The following is a 22,612-nucleotide window of genomic DNA, read 5'->3' as shown; positions in this document are numbered from 1 at the left end:
GTCAAAATAGGCTGGGTCTTGAAGGGGTTAAATGGCATTCCGGAGAACTTCGTTTCTGACAGAGGTTCCCAGTTTGTTTCGAGGTTTTGGCGAGCCTTTTGTGCTAGGATGGGCATTGATTTGTCTTTTTCCTCGGCTTTCCATCCTCAGACAAATGGCCAAACGGAACAAACCAATCAGACCTTGGAAACATATCTGAGATGTTTTGTTTCTGCTGATCAGGATGATTGGGTGTCCTTTCTGCCTTTGGCTGAGTTCGCCCTTAATAATCGGGCCAGCTCGGCTACTTTGGTTTCGCCGTTTTTCTGCAATTCTGGTTTCCATCCTTGTTTCTCTTCAGGGCAGGTTGAGTCTTCGGACTGTCCTGGTGTGGATACTGTGGTGGATAGGTTGCAGCAGATTTGGACTCATGTAGTGGACAATTTGACATTGTCCCAGGAGAAGGCTCAACGTTTTGCTAACCGCAGGCGCTGTGTGGGTCCCCGACTTCGTGTTGGGGATTTGGTTTGGTTGTCGTCTCGATATATTCCTATGAAAGTTTCCTCTTCTAAGTTTAAGCCTCGTTTCATTGGTCCGTATAGGATTTCTGAGGTTCTTAATCCTGTGTCTTTTCGTTTGACCCTCCCAGCTTCTTTTTCCATCCATAACGTATTCCATAGGTCATTGTTGCGGAGATACGTGACACCTGTGGTTCCATCCGTTGATCCTCCTGCCCCAGTTTTGGTTGAGGGGGAGTTGGAGTATATAGTGGAGAAGATTTTGGATTCTCGTATTTCGAGACGGAAACTCCAGTACCTGGTTAAGTGGAAGGGTTATGGTCAGGAAGATAATTCCTGGGTCTTTGCCTCTGATGTTCATGCTGCCGATCTGGTTCGTGCCTTTCATTTGGCTCGTCCTGGTCGGCCTGGGGGCTCTGGTGAGGGTTCGGTGACCCCTCCTCAAGGGGGGGGTACTGTTGTGAATTCTGTGGTCAGGCTCCCTCCTGTGGTCATGAGTGGTACTTCGGCTGGTTCTGTCCATGAGCTTCCTTTGGTGGATGTGAGTGGGGCTGCGGCTTCTGAGTTTCCTTCCTCAGGTGACGAGGTTAAGTCGTTAGGTGCTGCTCTATTTAACTCCACCTAGTTCTTTGTTCCTGGCCTCCAGTCAATGTTCCAGTATTGGTCTTGCTCTCTCCTGGATCGTTCTTGTGGCCTGTCTGCCCTGCATAAGCTAAGTTCTGATTGTGTTACTTTTGTTTGCTATTTTTTCTGTCCAGCTTGCTATATTGGTTTGTTTTTCTTGCTGGAAGCTCTGGGACGCAGAGGAAGCACCTCCGTACCGTTAGTCGGTGCGGAGGGTCTTTTTGCGCCCTCTGCGTGGTTGTTTGTAGGTTTTTGTGCTGACCGCAAAGCTATCTTTCCTATCCTCGGTCTATTCAGTAAGTCGGGCCTCACTTTGCTAAAATCTGTTTCGTCTCTGTGTTTGTATTTTCATCTTTACTCACAGTCATTATATGTGGGGGGCTGCTTTTTCCTTTGGGGAATTTCTCTGAGGCAAGGTAGGCTTATTTTTCTATCTTCAGGGCTAGCTAGTTTCTCAGGCTGTGCCCGAGGCGCCTAGGTCTGGTCAGGAGCGCTCCACGGCTACCTCTAGTGTGGTGTGATAGGATTAGGGATTGCGGTCAGCAGAGTTCCCACGTCTCAGAGCTCGTCCTATGTTATTAGTAACTATCAGGTCATTTTCAGTGCTCTTAACCACCAGGTCCATTGTGGTTCTAAATCACCAGTTCATAACATGCATCTATTGTTTGCATCTCGGCTTTGGGAAAATGGCCGCCGCGATCTCTTCTGTGCACGTGCGGCATCCCGCGGCCATTTTCCTGAAGCCCCGTGCAGCAGAGCACTCCATCTGCGCACGCGCGGCCCCAGGAAGATGGCCGCCCCCACCGATGAAAGGGATAACAGCGCAGATCGCGTACTGTTTCTTCACGTGCGCGCAGGGAATTCGGAACTTGGACATGCGCACACCACTACGCCACCAACGGAAAGCTGGGGAAGAAAAGAGCGATGTCACCACGCCCACCTGACCAGACCAGCCTGATTGACAGGCGAAAACGGCGACTTTGGTAATGTATTTCTCAGCATAGGTGGGGAATCAGGGTACACTACATACACTATTGTAATGCACAGCGCAGGCCCTATTTAACAGTACTTATATCTCAATCTGAAAAAACGGGGTGACAGGTTCCCTTTAATAAATAACATTTCCCACATGTCTACTTTACATCAGCACAATTTTGGAAACAAATTTTTTTTTTTTCTAGGAAGTTACAAGGGTTAAAATTTGACCAGCAATTTCTCATTTTTACAACAAAATTTACAAAACCATTTTTTTTAGGGACCACCTCACATTTGAAGTCATTTTGAGGGATCTATATGGCAGAAAATACCCAAAAGTGACACCATTCTAAAAACTGCACCCCTCAAGCTGCTTAAAATCACATTCAAGAAGTTTATTAACCCTTCAGGTGTTTCACAGCAGCAGAAGCAACATGGAAGAAAAAAATGAACATTTAACTTTTTAGTCACAAAAATGTTCTTTGAGCAATAATTTTTTTAATTTCCCAAGGGTAAAAAGAGAAAATGGACTTCAAGAGTTGTTGTCCCATTTGTCCTGAGTATGCTGATACTCCACATGTGAGGGGGAACCACTTTTTGGGCGCATGGCAGGGCTTAGAAGGAAAGGAGCGCCGTTTGACATTTTCAAGCTAAAATTGGCTGGAATTGAGATCGGACGCCGTGTCGCGTTTGGAGAGCCCCTGATGTGCCTAAACAGTGGAACCCCCCCACAAGTGACCCCATTTTGGAAACTAGACCCCCTAAGGAACTTATCTAGGTGTGTGGTGAGCACTTTTATCCCCCAAGTGCTTCACGAAAGTTTATAACGCCCAGGCGTGAAATTATAAAAATCCTTTTTTTTCCACAAACATGATCGTTTAGTCCCCAATTTTTTATTTTCTCAAAGGTAAAAGGAGAAATTGGACCCCAAAAGTTGTTGTCCAATTTGTCCTGAGTACGCTGATACCCCATATGTGGGGGGGGGAACCACTGTTTGGGCGCATGGCAGGGCTCAGAAGGAAAGGAGCGCCGTTTGACATTTTGAAGCTAAAATTGGCTGGAATTGAGATCGGACGCCATGTCGCGTTTGGAGAGCCCCTGATGTGCCTAAGCAGTGGAAACCCCCCACAAGTGACCCCATTTTGGAAACTAGGCCCCCTAAGGAACTTATCTAGATGTGTCGTGAGCACTTTTATTCCCAAAGTGCTTCACTAAAGTCTATGATGCCCAGCGTGAAAATAAAAAATTCTATTTTTTTCCCACAAAAATGATCTTTCAACCCCCATTTTTTTATTTTCCCAAGGGTAACAGGAGAAATTGGACCCCAAAAGTTGTTGTCCAATTTGTTCTGAGTACGCTGGTACCCCATATGTGGGAAAAAAACTGTTTGGGCACTTCGGGACTCAGAAGGGAAGCAGTGACGATTTGGAATGCAGACTTTGATGGACTAGTTCTGAGGGCGTCATGTTCCGTTTGCAGAGCCCCTGATGTGCCTAAACAGTAAAAAAAAAACCACAAGTGACATCATTTTGGAACCTAGACCCCCAAGGAACTTACTTAGATGTGCCCCCTCTTTGGAACTAATCTGGTTCCTGTTAAGTAAATTAGTAGTGCATGGAGGTGTGGTACAATTTGAAGCAGTCCTTCATACACAGGCCAGGTTTGTCGGGGCAGGTGTCGCATTGATAGATGGTGTCATTGCGTACTCCTCTTTTGTAGCACACTCGGCACCCTTTTTGCGGCTTACTTTTTCTATCAGTTGGCGGGACCACCCCCGGAAAATGCTGACCTGGTACGATACGAGCACCCTCAGTTCCGGAAGTACTGGGGCCCGCTCCTTCCCTCGTGCCAAATATCAGGGCCTTAACCACTACCTCCTGGAACTGAAGGTACGACGTATCAGTGTGTCGTGCACATCGTGACAGCAGGAAAGCGTTGAGCATTGCCATTTGTACGATGTACACGGACAGCTTTTTGTACCACACCTTGGCCTTCCTCAAAGCACTGTACGGTTGGAGGAGTTGATCGGAGAGATCAACGCCTCCATGTTTTTGTTGTACCCCAGTACACAGTCCGGTTTGCAGACCTGTGTTGAGGTACCCCGTACACTGCCGAGGGCACTGCCATCACCGTGTATGGTGGTCAAGAGAAGGACATCCCTCTTGTCCTTGTACTTGACCACCAACAGGTGGTCGCTACATTGGGCTTTGCTCTCACCTTTTCTGAGCATCTGCCCAAATAGCGTCTTCGGGAGGCCTCTCTGATTTTTGCGGACAGTACCGCAGGCTTCGGTACCTCGCGCAGAGAGGGATTTATTATGGAAACAGGAACACATGGGCTACTTGCACAGTGAACAAGTCTGTATGATCATGTTCACACACCACCAAGAAACCTGAAGACACAAAAGAGAATAGTAAAACCAAAAACACTCAGTTTGAAAAAATGTTGCAGTAATCCGCAAGTGCTAGTAAAAGATGTAAAAAACAGGGTATTTGGTTGATACGTTTTTTGCAAAAAATGTATACTAAGCTGCTCTACCAATCTTCACGGTATACCCTTATCAGAGCAGTCCTAACTAATGTATGCAATCCCTATCTGATGTATTTAAAAACCTGATCATCTGTATATAACCTGTGTGAACAGGGTTCAGAGAGGAAAAATCCATGTGTGCATACAGGGTAGAACAGCTTTTGTGCAGATAGCCCAAGAGGAGTGGTGGAACTCCCCAGTCTTGTAGACACAAGAGAACAATTATGGAAACAAGAACACATGGGCTACTTGCACAGTGAACAAGTCTGTATGATCATGTTTACACACCACCAAGAAACCTGAAGACACAAAAGAGAATAGTAAAACCAAAAATACTCAGTTTGAAAAAATGTTGCAGTAATCCGCAAGTGCTAGTAAAAGATGTAAAAAACAGGGTATTTGGTTGATACGTTTTTTGCAAAAAATGTATGCTAAGCTGCTCTACCAATCTTCACGGTATACCCTTATCAGAGCAGTCCTAACTAATGTATGCAATCCCTATCTGATGTATTTAAAAACCTGATCATCTGTATATAACCTGTGTGAACAGGGTTCAGAGAGGAAAAATCCATGTGTGCATACAGGGTAGAACCGCTTTTGTGCAGATAGCCCAAGAGGAGTGGTGGAACTCCCCAGTCTTGTAGACACAAGAGAACAATTATGGAAACAGGAACACATGGGCTACTTGCACAGTGAACAAGTCTGTATGATCATGTTCACACACCACCAAGAAACCTGAAGACACAAAAGAGAATAGTAAAACCAAAAACACTCAGTTTGAAAAAATGTTGCAAAGAGGATTTTTCCTCTCTGAACCCTGTTCACACAGGTTATATACAGATGATCAGGTTTTTAAATACATCAGATAGGGATTGCATACATTAGTTAGGACTGCTCTGATAAGGGTATACCGTGAAGATTGGTAGAGCAGCTTAGTATACATTTTTTGCAAAAAACGTATCAACCAAATACCCTGTTTTTTACATCTTTTACTAGCACTTGCGGATTACTGCAACATTTTTTCAAACTGAGTGTTTTTGGTTTTACTATTCTCTTTTGTGTCTGCAGAGAGGGATTTGTAGAGTGGGATGCTGGAATAAAAGTTATCGGTGTAGAGGTGATAACCTTTATCCAGCAGTGGGTGCACCAAATCCCACACAATTTTCCCACTCCCAGGATGGAAGGACACTCAGGCGGTTCAATCCTGCTGTCCTTCCCTTCGTACACTCTAAAGCTGTAGGTGTACCCTGAGGTACTCTCACACAGCTTGTAGAGTTTGATTCCGTACCTGGCCCTTTTGCTGGGCAGGTATTGACGGAATCTGAGCAGCCCCTTAAAATGAACCAAGGACTCATCCACACAGATGTCCCTTTTGGGCACGTACACTTCAGCAAACTTTTTGCTGAAGTGTTCGATGACCAGCCGAACTTTGAACAGACGGTCAAAATTGGGGTCATCTCGTGTGGGACACCGTGCATTATCGTTGTAATGCAGGAACTTATGGATGGCCTCAAAACGCGTCCGAACCATGACCATTCGGAACACTGGAGTGTTATATAAAATATCTACACTCCAATATTGCCGAATTTCTGGCTTCTTCACGATCCCCATATGGAGGATCAGGCCCCAAAACTGCGTCATTTCAACTGCGTCTACAGGAGACCAGTTAGAAAATGATGAACGGGGGTTTTGCTCCAAAAATTGCCAAGCATACAAATTAGTTTGCTCCACCATGAGGTTAACGAAAGCCTCAGAGAAAAAGACTTTGAAAAAGTCTATTTCTGTGAGGCCGGTGGTGTCAAACTTGATTCCTGATTCTGCCACAAAATCAGGAATCAGTGGCTCGTAATTTTCGGGGGGCGATGTCCATATGGGGTCCGAAGAGGGTCGCGCTGGTTCATCTTCAGGAGTGGGCGCTGCCTGATCTTCTCTCCTGGGGCGTCTGCATGGCGGTTCCGCAGGACCCGAGGAGGAAGATGAGGAGGAAGAGGATGAAGAATCTGAAGAGTAAAGGAATGTGGGATCCTCTCCCTCGCTATCAGTGTCGGAGGCAAGGAAAGCATATGCCTCCTCCAATGAATAGCGCTGCTGGGACGAACGGGACATTTTTTTTGTGAGTATGGTGCTTGGGTGTAATATTTATTGGTAACTGTGTACGTGTGGGGGGGGATAGTGTTTGGTGCAAACTATTCTGAAAGGAAAAAGCTAAAGGAAAAAAATGCAAATAGGGAAAAAAAAATACCTGTGAAAGGAAAAGTCTAAAACAGCAGGCCCTGGCTCTAAGTGAACTGCGTCATTTATCAAAGTTCGGCGGCTGCTGGGTGTGTGAACGGGGATGTGTAAAAAAAGAAATGAAAGGCACAGGTTTGGACGCAGCGGTTGGGTGCGCGCAAGGGGATGTGGGAAAGAAAAGTGAGCACTAGTGTTGATCGGTGAACTGCGTCACCAATCAACGCTCGGCGGCTGCTAAATTTGGGCACGGACGGACGCGGCGCAAAGTGGGGGGGGAGGGGGTAAGGGTAAAGGGGGGTGAAGTAAGATCGGGCCGGGATCGGGGATGAACACTTACGGTTGTAGTCTCTCTTCTTTCTTCGGTCTTCTTCTGTCTTCTTTCTTTTTTCTTTAGCAAGAATTGTGGTGTCACAGGCTACTGTGGCACCACGAGTCTCAGCACAGGAGGCGATCTGTCAGCGTGACCGCTCTTCAGGAATCCTCACCAAACGTGAGGATTCCTGAAGAGCAGTCAGACAGGTCAGGGACAGGTGAGACAGGTCACAGAGCGGTCACACTGCTGCTGTGACCTGTCATTGGTGGGATCGAATGATCACATCGATCCCACCAATCAGAGGAGGCCCTGGTGACGCCGGTGTTGCTAGGCACCAGCCTATGATCGGAGCTCACAGATCTGATCATAGGCAGGTCACCGGTAGGTGACCAGCAGGTCACCGGCAGGTCACCATCAGGGCACAGCGCGGGCACACCGCTGCTGTGCCCTGATTGGCAGAGCTGCAGGAGGTGGCGGGGGAGATGGCAGGAAGATGAGGCAGGGCCCGGCACAATGATTTCCAAGCCGGGCACAGCGCGGTAACACCGCCGCTGTGCACTGCGATTGGCGCAATCGATGTGATCGTCGATCGCTCCAATCCGGGGGGGTTTTGGCCGGTGCCTGGGTTGCCAGGCACCGGCCCTAGGATCGAGTACATCGGTACTCGATCCTAGCCTGGAACCTCACTGTTTCAGCCAAGCTGATTGGCTGAAACAATGAGAAAGGCTGTGATTGGCTGTTCAGAATTGAACAGCCAATCACAGCGATCGGGAGGCGGGGGAGGGGACGCCAATACCCCAGGATGCCGAGGCCATCTTCCCCAAGGTAAGATGGCGTCGGAATTTTAATGCGATCACCGCGACTTAAGTCGCAGTGTCGCATTAAAGGGCATGACGTACTATCCCGTCGCTGGTCATAGGGGCCCACCCCACCTCGTCGGGATAGTACGTCTGATGTCAGAAAGGAGTTAATAGAAAAAGAAAAAACCACTTAGTTCCAAAATTGAGGACATCAAAAAATGAAAAAATACAAATAACCACAGGAAAAAATGTAATAGGAGCTAGCTGACCCTATCAAATGCCCTATTACTGTCCACTACCTGTCTGCGGAGGTTGGCACCCTAAGTTTCTGCGGTTGGCGCCCCCGCCCCACGAAGACTGGCCCTAATAGCCCTATAAACTCCCTGTAGTCCCTAATAAATAGTATCACAAATACTTTAATACCCAAAAAAGGAAAGCAATATAAAAAATTAGCAAAAAGTTTATGAAAAACATAATAAAAAACCAAAAAAACTAAACTCAGCAAAAAAACTCAAAAGTAATTTTATAGGTAAACAACCCTAAATAGGGTAATCATGAAGACCCAGCCATTCTCTGAAAAAGGATTATTACCCTAGTTGTCCAAAAAATTACAGGACCACTCAAAATGTCTAATAATACAAATTTACTGGTGGGATTAACCCTATGGATATACAGCCAACATTGCTAATAGAATTCGCCCTATGGATATACGGCCCACAAGTTCCTCATGATCACTGACCAGTAATATGCCAAAAGGGATAATTTTATTCAATAGAAAAAAAACAATATAACCAAAATCAGGAAAATGTGAAAAAACTAAGAAAAAAACCAAGCAAAACAAAAATCAGCAAAAAAACACAATAGTTCTTTTAGCCACCAGGCCAAAGCCCTAGATAGGGTAATGATGTATATTATACCAATTTTTGGGCAAAAAAAGAGGGAATTATTGATGTCCCGTTTATGCAAAAAATACTCAGTTATGGAGGACCACTCAAAACTGACCCGTAACTCTCACATAATAGTGAGGTCAGCCTTATAGATACATAAATGCAGGAAACCGTATTGTCAAAGTGACTAGTTTTTACTTGCAGCAAGAAAAACATTCACAGAGTGGTAGCCCCAGAGTGTAATACACAAACATATCCCAAGGAGATATACACACAGTGCATTATTTGGTGGCTACAATGGCAATATCCTATCAAGATAAATCAATCATTAAGAACCACATAGAGTGCTTTTACTCATCTGATTCACAGAAGTCCCTCAGTAGCGCTAAGGATATCCATTCAGCCATAGACAAAAAACCTCCATACAGGATGTCATCCCTTATAGTACCCGACGCGTTTCCCCACCGTGGGAATACCGGGGGTTCATCAGGGGGTATTGACCGTCCAAATAATAAAACTGCACCCCCTCAAGGTGCTCAAAACCACATTCAAGAAGTTTATTAACCCTTCAGTTGTTTCACAGGAATTTTTTGAATGTTTAAATAAAAATGAATATTTAACTTTTTTTTTCACAAAAAATTTACTTCAGCTCCAATTTGTTTTATTTTACCAAGGGTAACAGGAGAAAATGGACCGCAAAAGTTGTTGTACAATTTGTCCTGAGTACACCGATACCCCATATGTGGTGGTAAACCACTGTTTGGGCGCATGGCAGAGCTCGGAAGCGAAGGAGCGCCGTCTGACTTTTCAATGCAAATTTGACAGGAATTGAGATGGGACGCCATGTTGTGTTTGGAGAGCCACTGTTGTGCCTAAACATTGAAACCCCCCACAAGTGACACCATTTTGGAAAGTAGACCCCCTAAGGAACTTATCTAGAGGTGTGGTGAGCACTTTGACCCACCAAGTGCTTCACAGAAGTTTATAATGCAGAGCCGTAAAAATAAAAAAAACAAAAAAAAATTTCCCACAAAAATTATTTTTTAGCCCCCAGTTTCGTATTTTCCCAAGGGTAACAGGAGAAATTGGACCCCAAAAGTTGTTGTCCAATTTGTCCTGAGTACGCTGATACCCCATATGTTGGGGTAAACCCCTGTTTGGGCACACGGGAGAGCTCGGAAGGGAAGGAGCACTGTTTTACTTTTTCAACGCAGAATTGGCTGGAATTGAGATCGGACGCCATGTCGCATTTGGAGAGCGTTTTGCGTTACCACATTTTGAGAGCTATAATTTTTCCATATTTGGGTTCACAGAGTCATGTGAGGTCTTGTTTTTTGCGGGACGAGTTGACGTTGTTATTGGTATTATTGGTTATTTTTGGGCACGTGACATTTTTTCATCGCTTTTTATTCCGATTTTTGTGAGGCAGAATGACCAAAAACCAGCTATTCATGAATTTCTTTTGGGGTAGGCGTTTATATCATTCTGCGTTTGGTAAAATTGATAAAGCAGTTTTATTCTTCGGGTCAGTACGATTACAGCGATACCTCATTTATATCATGTTTTTATGTTTTGGCGCTTTTATACGATAAAAACTATTTTATAGAAAAAACAATTATTTTTGCATCGCTTTATTCTGAGGACTATAACTTTTTTATTTTTTTTGCTGATGCTGTATGGCGGCTAGGTTTTTGTGGGACAAGATGACGTTTTCAGCGGTACCATGGTTATTTATATCAGTCTTTTTGATCGCGTGTTATTCCACTTTTTGTTTGGCGGTATGAGAATAAAGCGTTTTTTTTTTCTTTTATGATGTTCACTAAAGGGGTTAACTAGTGATATAGTTTTATAGGTGGGGTCGTTACGGACGCGGCGATACTAATTATGTGTACTTCTATTGTTTTTTTTTTTTTATTTAAAGAAATGTATTTATAGGAAGAATTTTTTGGGGGAATTTGTTTTAATTTTTTTTTTACACATGTGAATATTTTTTTTTTTTACACTATAACACTGCCCCAGGGGATGAATCATGTTATAGTGTAAGATCGCTGATCTGGCACTTTGCTGTGTCAGCGATCTGACGTGCACCTCCCTGCATGACCCGGATGCCGCGGCCATCTTGGATCCGGGCCTGCATGGAGGAGGAGGAGATAAAACTGCATGCAATGTACCACACGTTGCAGCTGTATTTACCCACAGCAGGTCACAATAGTAATGTACTACAGGAAGTAGAAGACCCCAATGATAAAGGTGGAACCGATGGAGAATACTGATGAAACTACTCACACACATACAGTTGTGGCCAAAAGTATTGACACCCCTGCAATTCTGTCAGATAATACTCAGTTTCTTCCTGAAAATGATTGCAAACACAAATTCTTTGTTATTATTACCTTCATTTAATTTGTCTTAAATGAAAAAACACAAAAAGAATTGTCCTAAAGCCAAATTGGATATTATTCCACACCAAACATAAAAGGGGGCAATAATTAAATCACATTTGCAGCCAGTTGACATGGATTAAAGTTGACTCAACCTCTGTCCTGTGTCCTTGTGTGTACCACATTGAGCATGGAGAAAAGAAAGAAGACCAAAAAACTGTCTGAGGACTTGAGAAACCAAATTGTGAGGAAGCATGAGCAATCTCGCGGCTACAAGTCCATCTCCAAAGACCTGAATGTTCCTGTGTCTACCGTGCGCAGAGTCATCAAGATGTTTAAAGCCCATGGCACTGTGGCTAACCCCCATAGATGTGGACGGAAAAGAAAAATTGACAAGAGATTTCAACGCAAGATTGTGCGGATGTTGGATAAAGAACCTCAACTAACATCCAAACAAGTTCTAGCTGTCCTGCAGTCCGAGGGAACAACAGTGTCAACCCGTACTATCCGTTGGCATCTGAATGAAAAGGGACTGTATGGTAGGAGTCCCAGGAAGACCCCACTTCTTACCCTGAGACATAAAAAAGCCAGGCTGGAGTTTGCCAAAACTTAACTGAAAAAGCCTTAAACGTTTTGGAAGTATGTTCTCTGGTCAGATGAGACAAAAGTAGAGCTTTTTGGGCAAAGGCATCAACATAGAGTTTACAGGAGAAAAAACAGAGGCATTCAAAGAAAAGAACACGGTCCCTACAGTCAAACATGGCGGAGGTTCCCTGATGTTTTGGGGTTGCTTTGCTGCCTCTGGCACTGGACTGCTTGACCATGTGCATGGCATTATGAAGTCTGAAGACTACCAACACATTTTGCAGCATAATGTAGGGCCCAGTGTGAGAATGCTGGGTCTCCCTCCGAGGTCATGGGTCTTCCAGCAGGACAATGACCCAAAACACACTTCAAAAAGCACTAGAAAATGGTTTGAGAGAAAGCACTGGAGACTTCTAAGGTGGCCAGCAATGAGTCCAGACCTGAATCCCATAGAAAACCTGTGGAGAGATCTAAAAATGGCAGTTTGGAGAAGGCACCCTTCAAATATCAGGGACCTGGAGCAGTTTGCCAAAGAAGAATGGTCTAAAATTCCAGCAGAACATTGTAAGAAACTCATTGATGGTTACCGGAAGCGGTTGGTCGCAGTTATTTTGGCTAAAGGTTGTGCAACCAAGTACAGTATTAGGCTGAGGGTGCCAATACTTTTGTCTGGCCCATTTTTGAAGTTTTGTTTGAAATGATCAATGTTTTGCTTTTTGCTTCATTCTCTTTTGTGTTTTTTCATTTAAGACAAATTAAATGAAGATAATCATACCAAAGAATTTGTGATTGCAATCATTTTCAGGAAGAAACTGAGTATTATCTGACAGAATTGCAGGGGTGTCAATACTTTTGGCCACAACTGTACCATCCATAGAATGGGTGGTAGCCTAGTATTATACATGCACACGGAAAAGACTTGTGCAAATATGTGTAGTGCATAGTGTCTGGCTTACAGCCTATTACTAACGCCATACCTTTTACAATGGCTTGCGAAGGTATTCACCCCCTTGGCATTTTTCTTACCACCTGAAATGGCACAGTTGTTTTGAGGGTTTGCATCAGTTAACATTCCTACAACTGTGAACATTTAGTTTTCCTTTTATTGTGAAGCAAAAAAATAATATAACAAAATAACTTTACTTCAGTGTTCATAACTATTCATCCCCCTAAAGTCATTACTTTGTATAGCCTCCTTATGAGGCAGTTACAGCTGCAAGTTGCTTTGGATAAGTCTCTTAGCTTTCCACATCTTGCCACTGGGAATTGTGACCATTCATTAAGGAAACATCTCTTCAAGTCTTATCACAGATTGCAAATTTGATTAAAAGAGGTCTGGATACACATGATGAGAGCATTATACTGCCTCTGTACAAATCCCTAGTTAGACCGCACATGGAGTACTGTGTCCAGTTTTGGGCACCGGTGCTCAGGAAGGATATAATGGAACTAGAGAGAGTACAAAGGAGGGCAACAAAATTAATAAAGGGGATGGGAGAACTACAATACCCAGATAGATTAGCGAAATTAGGATTATTTAGTCTAGAAAAAAGACGACTGAGGGGCGATCTAATAACCATGAATAAGTATATAAGGGGAGAATACAAATATCTCGCTGAGGATCTGTTTATACCAAGGAAGGTGACGGGCACAAGAGGGCATTCTTTGCGTCTGGAGGAGAGAAGGTTTTTCCACCAACATAGAAGAGGATTCTTTACTGTTAGGGCAGTGAGAATCTGGAATTGCTTGACTGAGGAGGTGGTGATGGCGAACTCAGTCGAGGGGTTCAAGAGAGGCCTGGATGTCTTCCTGGAGCTGAACAATATTGTAACATACAATTATTAGGTTCTGTAGAAGGACGTAGATCTGGGGATTTATTATGATGGAATATAGGCTGAACTGGATGGACAAATGTCTTTTTTCGGCCTTACTAACTATGTTACTATGATTAGGGTCTGGGCTTTGACTAGCCCCCTCCGGAACATTAACACGGTTACCCTTAAACCAATCGAGTGTTGCTTTAGCAGTATGGTTTGGGTCATTGTCTTGTTGGAAGGTGAACCTCCGCTCCAGTCTCAAATCGCTGACAGACTGAAACAACAGGTTTTGTTCAAGAATATCCATGTGTTTCGCACCATTAATCTTCCCCTTGACTCTGACCATTTTCTCTGTCCCTGCTGCCAAAAAACATCACCACAGCATATTGCTGCCACCACGTTTCACTGTGGGGATGGCGTTATTGGGGTAATGAGCTGTGTTGGTTTGGCACCAGACATAACATTTACTTTGGTGGCCAAAAAGTTCAAATTTGGCATCATTTGACCACAGCACCTGCCTCCATACATTTGGGTAGTCTCCCACAGTTTTTTTTTTGCAAACTCAAAATGATCCATACAATTTTGGTATGTAAGTTAGGACTTTTGTTTTTTGGCCACTCTTCCATAAAGGCCACCTCTATGGAGTGTACAGCTTATTGTGGTCTGGACAGATACTCCAGTCTCTGCTTGGGATTCAGCAGCTCCTTCAGTGTTACCATTTGCTACCTCTCTGATTAATGTCCTGCTTGACCGGGCTGAGTTTTGGTGGGCGGCCTCTCTTGGCAGGTGTGTTGTGGTACAATGTGCTTTCCATTTGATGATAATGTGTTTGGTGCTCCAGGGAATCATCTGAGATTAAGATTTTTTTTTATAACCCAACCCTGACTATACTTCTCAACAACTTTGTCCCTGACTATTTGGAGTTCTCCTTGGTCTTCATGGTGTTGTTAGTTTAGTATTGCCTATTAATGGTGTTGCCGCCTATGTGGCCAAAAGGTTTGTATATACTGACAGACCATGTGACACTTAGATTGCAAACTTCCTTTCACTAAGCATGTGACTTTTAAAGGTAATTGCTTGTACCAGAAATTTTTGGAGGCTTCATAGCAAAAGGTGTGAATACATATGTACATGCAATTTTTACTTATTTGATCCCATAAATTTAAAGGGGTATTCCACCACTAGGACAACCCCTTGGTCCAAATATTTGGCCCCCATAAAATAATAAAACCGATACTCGCCTCCCGTGGCAGCGCCGTTCTTGCGGTGTTGGCACTCGTCTTCGGGCTCCAGTGCTTCTGTTGTGACGCCAGCACCCTATCAGCGCTGTTGTCACTGTTCCAGCTTTCAGATAAATGGAACATGAAGTTGAAGTCTGGGCTGCAGCTGATCTCAGACTTCCTCTTCCTGCTCAATTCGACAAGATGTGGGGACATTGTTGCCAGCGCTGATTGGGCGCCAGCATCACATGTCACAACAACAGCACGGGAGCCCCGGATATGGAGTGCCGACACCGCAGGGACAGCACCAGCATGGGAGGTGAGTATATGCTTTATTATTTTATGGTGGCCAAGCAAGGCACATGAGAAGTTGTCAAAATATTGAACAACTTCTTTAATTTATGCCTATATTTTTCTCATTTCACCAATTTACACTATTAGTGCTGGTGCATCACCCACTAATCTGATTACAAGCTAATTTAAACACCGATTGTAATATAACATTATGGGTGCAAAGCTAAGGGGGTGAATACTTTAGCAAGTCATTTTATATCAGATGTGGCTTTTATCGCTATAGATCGCTATAATGAGCGATAATTGCAATCACTCCCTGCACCGCCTCAATGACTGGAAGCAATCTAATATATAATTGCCTAGAATACTACTTCCTGCAATTTGTGCCAACTTCCGTGGCTTTGTCCGGAGCTAATGTCCGGAGCTAATGTCCGGAGATAAGTGACGTCAACAGTGTCCAGTGTCTGATTGGTTGCCGCCTGCTGCGAGCGACCAATCAGAAACGTGCCGTACTGTGACACACTCCGCCCGCCATTTTGGTGTGATTTTTGAATTTTTACCTCACAGCAAGTTTCTACTGCGTGGAGGCGGGCCCAGTGACGTTGCTCTTCAAGCTCCTGCCGAATTTCGTCAAAAAAATGATAATACCATTTACCAAAACTATATATATTTAGTTGTGAAGTGGTTCAGTGACATTTTCACACCAATTTTGAACTTTTGTTTGGTGTTTTCTCCATATACTGCCTATTATTTTTGTTCTTTCTTACTATTATTTATTAATTGTATTATTCTTACATTTGAATAAATAAAGTATACAGTTAGGGCCAGAAATATTTGGACAGTGACACAAGTTTTGTTATTTTAGCTGTTTACAAAAACATGTTCAGAAATACAATTATATATATAATATGGGCTGAAAGTGCACACTCCCAGCTGCAATATGATCGTTTCCACATCAAAATCGGAGAAAGGGTTTAGGAATCATAGCTCTGTAATGCATAGCGTCCTCTTTTTCAAGGGACCAAAAGTAATTGGACAATGGACTCTAAGGGCTGCAATTAACTCTGAAGGCGTCTCCCTCGTTAACCTGTAAGCAATGAAGTAGTTAAAAGGTCAGGGGTGGATTCCAGGTGTGTGGTTTTGCATTTGGAAGCTGTTGCTGTGAGCAGACAACATGCGGTCAAAGGAACTCTCAATTGAGGTGAAGCAGAACATCCTGAGGCTGAAAAAAAGAAAAATCCATCAGAGAGATAGCAGACATGCTTGGAGTAGCAAAATCAACAGTTGGGTACATTCTGAGAAAAAAGGAATTGACTGGTGAGCTTGGGAACTCAAAAAGGCCTGGGCGTCCACGGATGACAACAGTGGTGGATGATCGCCACATACTTAATTTGGTGAAGAAGAACCCGTTCACAACATCAACTGAAGTCCAGAACACTCTCAGTGAAGTAGCTGTATCTGTCTCTAAGTCAACAGTAAAGAGAAGACTCCATGACAGTAAAGAGAAGACTCCATGACAGTAAATACAAAGGGTTCACATCTAGATGCAAACCATTCATCAATAACAAAAATAGACAGGCCAGAGTTAAATTTGCAGAAAAACACCTCAAGAAGCCAGCTCAGTTCTGGAAAAGTATTCTATGGACAGATGAGACAAAGATCAACCTGTACCAGAATGATGGGAAGAAAAAAGTTTGGAGAAGAAAGGGAACGGCACATGATCCAAGGCACACCACATCCTCTGTAAAACATGGTGGAGGCAACGTGATGGCATGGGCATGCATGGCTTTCAATGGCACTGGGTCACTTGTGTTTATTGATAACATAAGAGCAGACAAGAGTAGCCGGATGAATTCTGAAGTGTACCGGGATATACTTTCAGCCCAGATTCAGCCAAATGCTGCAAAGTTGATTGGACGGCGCTTCATAGTACAGATGGACAATGACCCCAAGCATACAGCCAAAGCTACCCAGGAGTTCATGAGTGCCAAAAAGTGGAACATTCTGCAATGGCCAAGTCAATCTCCAGATCTAAACCCAATTGAGCATGCATTTCACTTGCTCAAATCCAGACTTAAGACGGAAAGACCCACAAACAAGCAAGACCTGAAGGCTGCGGCTGTAAAGGCCTGGCAAAGCATTAAGAAGGAGGAAACCCAGCGTTTGGTGATGTCCATGGGTTCCAGACTTAAGGCAGTGATTGCCTCCAAAGGATTTGCAACAAAATATTGAAAATAAAAATATTTTGTTTGGGTTATGTTTATTTGTCCAATTACTTTTGACCTCCTAAAATGTGGAGTGTTTGTAAAGAAATGTGTACAATTCCTACATTTTCTATCAGATATTTTTGTTCAACCCTTCAAATTAAACGTTACAATCTGCACTTGAATTCTGTTGTAGAGGTTTCATTTCAAATCCAATGTGGTGGCATGCAGAGCCCAACTCGCGAAAATTGTGTCACTGTCCAAATATTTCTGGCCCTAACTGTATATGGATTCTAGACTCCCGATTCTTTAGAATCGGGCTGCCATCTAGTTGTTTATAAGAAGAGTAAGACTTCATTTTCTCCCTGTAGCCGCAGTTCCAGTAAACCTGGCTTACATGATTTACCTAAAGTCTACAACTATATGTCCAGGTAAATAATGTTTCTGGAGGTGACTGGTTCCCTTGTATTTCCAGCAGCCAAGATTCAAACAGATTGCAGGTTTCCTAGCAGAGTAAACCCTATGACTGTCTAAACTGAGGTTATGTGCACACAATGCGGAATTGCTGCAGATCTGCAGTGGATTTTTCTGTGCAGAAACGCTGCAGATCCGCACTGTGATGTACAGTACAATGTTATTCAATGGGGTAAAAAAAAGCTGTGCAGATGGTACGAAAAATCAGGCGGAATTGCTGCGGATTTCAAAGAAGTGCATGTCACTTCTTTTGTGCGGATCTGCAGCATTTCTGCACCCCTCCATGTTAAAAATCCGCAGTGGCAAAAACCGCACAAAATCCGCATAGAAACCGCAGCAAATCCGCGGCTGCGGATTCTGCCAGGAGATGGGATTTTGGTGCAGAAAATTCTGCACCTCTTTTCCTACGTGTGCACATAGCCTGAAGCTGTGAGCAAAGGTCTATGACTGTGTAACCAGTTGTGCACAGCTTCCAGGGGCTAGGGTTTCATAGAAATTTGCTACTGGCACCTACAGGAGCAAAGAAGGCTTGCTAGGCTACAAAGAACCAGAGTGGATTCTAGGTTGAGGTGTTTCCTAAATTCTACATTTCTTATCCATCCTTGACTACAACCAGGGAGAAATGACTTGCGTTTGAAACTGTTAAACTGTAAAGCGCTGCAGAATATGTTGGTGCTATTTAAATAAAGATTATAATAATAATAATAATAATAATATGTCTGCCTAGGCCTCTTGAAGAGCCTAGTTTGGTTTCCTCCCTCTCTGCTGCAAAACATAATTTTTTTCACTAAGTGTATAACTGTATGGACCTTTGTTTTCTTCCTGACAGGTGATATGTGGATTGATGGCATGTAGTCTCTTCTGGCCTCTTTGGTTCCATGTCGTCAAGCAGAGAGATGGTGCAGCAAAGTGGCACCTATGGGCCCTGAATTCTAAGAATATTCTTCATCCATGGCCTCAATAAGGTAAAAAAAGTCTTAGTCTAATAATATCTGAATGACAAACAAATATTTTTGGGGTCATACTATCCTTATATTATGTGAATGTCCAGTTATTTGAATGGTCACTATGTAATGCTACATTTCCTTTGTAGCAGCAGCTGCTGCAGTAGCTAGGTTCACATTGCGTTAGTGGGTATCCGCTAACGGAATCCGTTACATAGCGCCACTAACGCAATGTAACGGATCTGTTAGCGCACCCATTGACCGCAATGTATGTAACGCATCCCTAACGCATGCCATTTTTGGCATGCGTTGGCGATGTTCCGTTATTTTGTGACGGACCTCGAATGCTGTCTGCAGCGTTTTTGGGTCCGTTCTCCCTAGCACAGATCGGGCATCTGCGCTAGCGCGATCGCTAAACGCAATCCCTTTTTGGACATTGCGTTAACGCAGTCCGTTAGCATATGCGCTAAACGGACTGCACTAACGCAGTTTGAACCTAGCCTAATACCTGCCTGACTGCCACTTACAAATTGGTTGTTTGCCTTGGGTGACAGAAGTAAGACTACTGCACCGGTCATTCTTCCTTGTAATCTGAATGCTGCTGTGGGGGCTAACAGGTCCCTTGTGTATTTTTTTTTTTTCTTTTTCCCTCTTAAAACTAATCCCATCATGCTTTGGCTGAGGCTTCTGTGCTACAGATGTGTTGATGCTCAGCTGCTTTGTGTGTAATATCTTTGTGCTCGACAACTGAAGGTTTTGCCTTTTCCTAGAAGGCTGTTCTCTAAAAACCGCCCAAAATCTTCAGTTTCCTTAGCGAGTTATTTCCCTTGTCTGTTTTTTTTCTCAGTCTAAAAATGAGGAGCCCTGTCAAACATATGCTTATGTTTCATTTACTAATTTTGCAAATGTAAATCTTATTTGCCAGTCCAAGTCAACCTGCTTCGCCTGAGAACGTCCATTACCCTGCTGCAGACTGCCGATGATATCATTACTTTTTAGTGTACCAATACCCCCCTCCTGATAAAGCTTTCTTCCTGTTTGTTGGGTAATTAGCCAGGATTTCATAAGCCATGGAGCTGGTCAAGGGTTGCCTCCCCACTTATCTAGTCCTGTTTGACACGTGAGTTGCCCAGGTTCTACTATCACATAAGACGACTGGCCCTCCTTTTTGCAGTTTAATCTCTTTTCTCTCTTTCTGGTTTTGCTTGAAGATCTTGGAAAGGTTAGTAGAGGCCAAGTCGTGAGTTTCTTTTAGCAAAGTTCCATTCCAGATCTTCAGGCTCGTGCTCACTTCAGATGGAAGAGATGTCCACTCTCCTTTTGATCAGCCTATCCTACTAACTCCGCTATGTTTTCCAGTGTTATACTGAGATGTCTCCATTCTGCATTGATTCTTGCTATAATTGCTCACCATTCACTGACTGGTCCTAATCATAGGTGCTAGTCCCCATGGACGTTATACAACCAAAAGCCTGTGGATTCTCCTGACCATAAACATTCTGGAGCTCAGTGCAATTTTCCTCTTTTTATTTCACTAGCAAGAAATTATAGTGGAATACCCACTCCACTCCCTAACAGACAATCTCATAGCTATCTGACTTTTGTTCCATTCAAAGCCATTTTAACCTCTCCTGTGCAGAACACCAAGTGATGGTGACCTCGGTTGACATGATAAAGGGTAAAAGACCATGTCATTAAAAGAGCTCGCAAACCATTATAGCTGATTGAAGAGGGGTTTTTTTTTAACCCCTTAGCGACCGCCGATACGCCTTTAACGGCGGCCGCTAAGGGTACTTAAACCACAGCGCCGTTAATTAACGGCGCTGTGGAAAAAGTAAATAGCGCCCCCCAGAGTCGGATTTTCTCCGGGGTCTCGGCTGCCGGGGGTAGCCGAGACCCCAGAGAACATGATTCGGGGTTTTTTTTACCCACCCCGCATTTGTGATCGCCGGTAATTAACCGTTTACCGGCGATCGCAAAAAACAAACAAACCGCGATCTCTTTTTAATTTCTCTGTCCTCCGATGTGATCGCACATCGGAGGACAGAGAAAAGGGGTCCCAGGTAACCCCCCGATACTCATCTATCTCCCCCGGTGCTCCTCGTGGCTCCCGGTGGGCGCCACCATCTTCAAAATGGCCCCGCGAGAATCTTTGGGGTCTCGGCTGCCGGTTTTACCGACCCCTGTTTTGCGATCGCCGGTAATTAACTGTTTACCGGCGACCGCAAAAAAAAAAAAGTAAAGTGTAATTCTCTGTCCTCTGATGTGATCGCACATCAGAGGACAGAGAAATAGGGGGATTCGGGGACCCTATCATACTCACCTGTGTCCCTGGATCCTCCTGCTGCTCCTCCTGGCCGCCGGCAAAAGAAAATGGCGGGCGCATTCGCAGTGCGCCCACCATCTGTCTCCATCTGCTGGCCGGCAGGAGAACAGCAGTTGGGGCTAAAATTAGGGCTAGAGTTAGGGTTAGGACTAGGGCTAGGGTTAGGGCTAGGGTTAAGGCTAAGGCTAGGGTTAGGGCTAGGGTTGGGGCTAAATTTAGGGTTAGGGTTGGGGCTAAATTTAGGGTTAGGCTTCTTTCACACTTACGTCGGTACGGGGCCGTCGCAATGCGTCGGCCCGACATACCGACGCACGTTGTGAAAATTGTGCACAATGTGGGCAGCGGCTGTAGTTTTTCAACGCATCCGCTGCCCAATCTATGTCCTGGGGAGGAGGGGGCGGAGTTACGGCCAAGCATGCGCGGTCAGAAATGGCGGATGCGACGTACAAAAAAAACGTTTCATTGAACTTTTTTTGTGCCGACGGTCCACCAAAACACAACTGATCCAGTGCACGACGGACGTGACTTGTGGCCATCCGTCACGATCCGTCGGCAATACAAGTCTATGGGCAAAAAACGCATCCTGCGGGCACATTTGCAGGATCCGTTTCTTGTCCAAAACGACGGATTGCGACGGAATGCCAAACGACGCAAGTGTGAAAGTAGCCTTAGGACTAGGGTTAGGGTTGTGGCTAAAGTTAGGGCTAGGGTTGGGGCTAAAGTTAGGGTTAGAGTTGGGATTAGGGTTAGGGCAGTGGCGTAGGAAGGGGAGTGCGGGGGGGGCGGGCCGCCCCGGGCGGCACAATGCGGGGGGCGGGCATCTAGCCCTGCTGGCACAAGCATCTTTTCATTCAGTGCAGGGCCAGGCAGTGCAGGCACATCGGGGTTAAGAATGCAGCGTGACTTTGTTTGTGGGCGGAGAGAGCACTTCTCCTGCTCTGCTCCTCCGCCCGCCCCTCGCTGGCTGCTGTGAAGTGAACACTTATTAGGACAGGCAGATTCCGGAGGAGCTCCTTCCTTGCCGCCCTGAGTGAGTGCGATGTATCTTTGTATTCTGACAGTCTGGGTGACCTGGGGCGGCCACAGCTGATATATATATACTTCAGCAGCCGCCCAGGCCCCCAGCACCTGTCCTGTATATGTATATACTGTATCTGTACAGCCTGCATGACAGTATATATAATATATATACAGGACAGGTGCTGCGGGCCTGGGCGGCTGCTGAAATATATACACTGCACAGTACTATCACTCCCCTGTATATATACACTGCACAGTACCACTGCCCTGTATATATACACTGCACAGTACCACTGCCCTGTATATATACACTGCACAGTACCATCACTCCCCTGTATATATACACTGCACAGTACCACTGCCCTGTATATATACACTGAACAGTACCATCACTCCCCTGTATATATACACTGCACAGTACCATCACTCCCCTGTATATATACACTGCACAGTACCACTGCCCTGTATATATACACTGCACAGTACCACT

General features: G+C 44.5%; 1 protein-coding gene across 1 annotated transcript in view; it reads left to right on the top strand.

Moving 5' to 3' along the window:
- Positions 1-22,612, top strand: part of FRS3 (fibroblast growth factor receptor substrate 3) — a 74,432-nt gene that overhangs the window by 32,976 nt on the left and 18,844 nt on the right. The window contains exon 2 of the mRNA XM_069756381.1: positions 18,662-18,797. The gene's annotated coding sequence lies outside the window, so the exon portion shown is untranslated. The remainder of the gene's footprint in view (positions 1-18,661; positions 18,798-22,612) is intronic.

This window comes from Ranitomeya imitator, chromosome 3, assembly GCF_032444005.1.
Source record: "Ranitomeya imitator isolate aRanImi1 chromosome 3, aRanImi1.pri, whole genome shotgun sequence".
NCBI lineage: Eukaryota > Metazoa > Chordata > Amphibia > Anura > Dendrobatidae > Ranitomeya > Ranitomeya imitator.
This window is presented reverse-complemented; position numbering and strand designations above follow the sequence as displayed.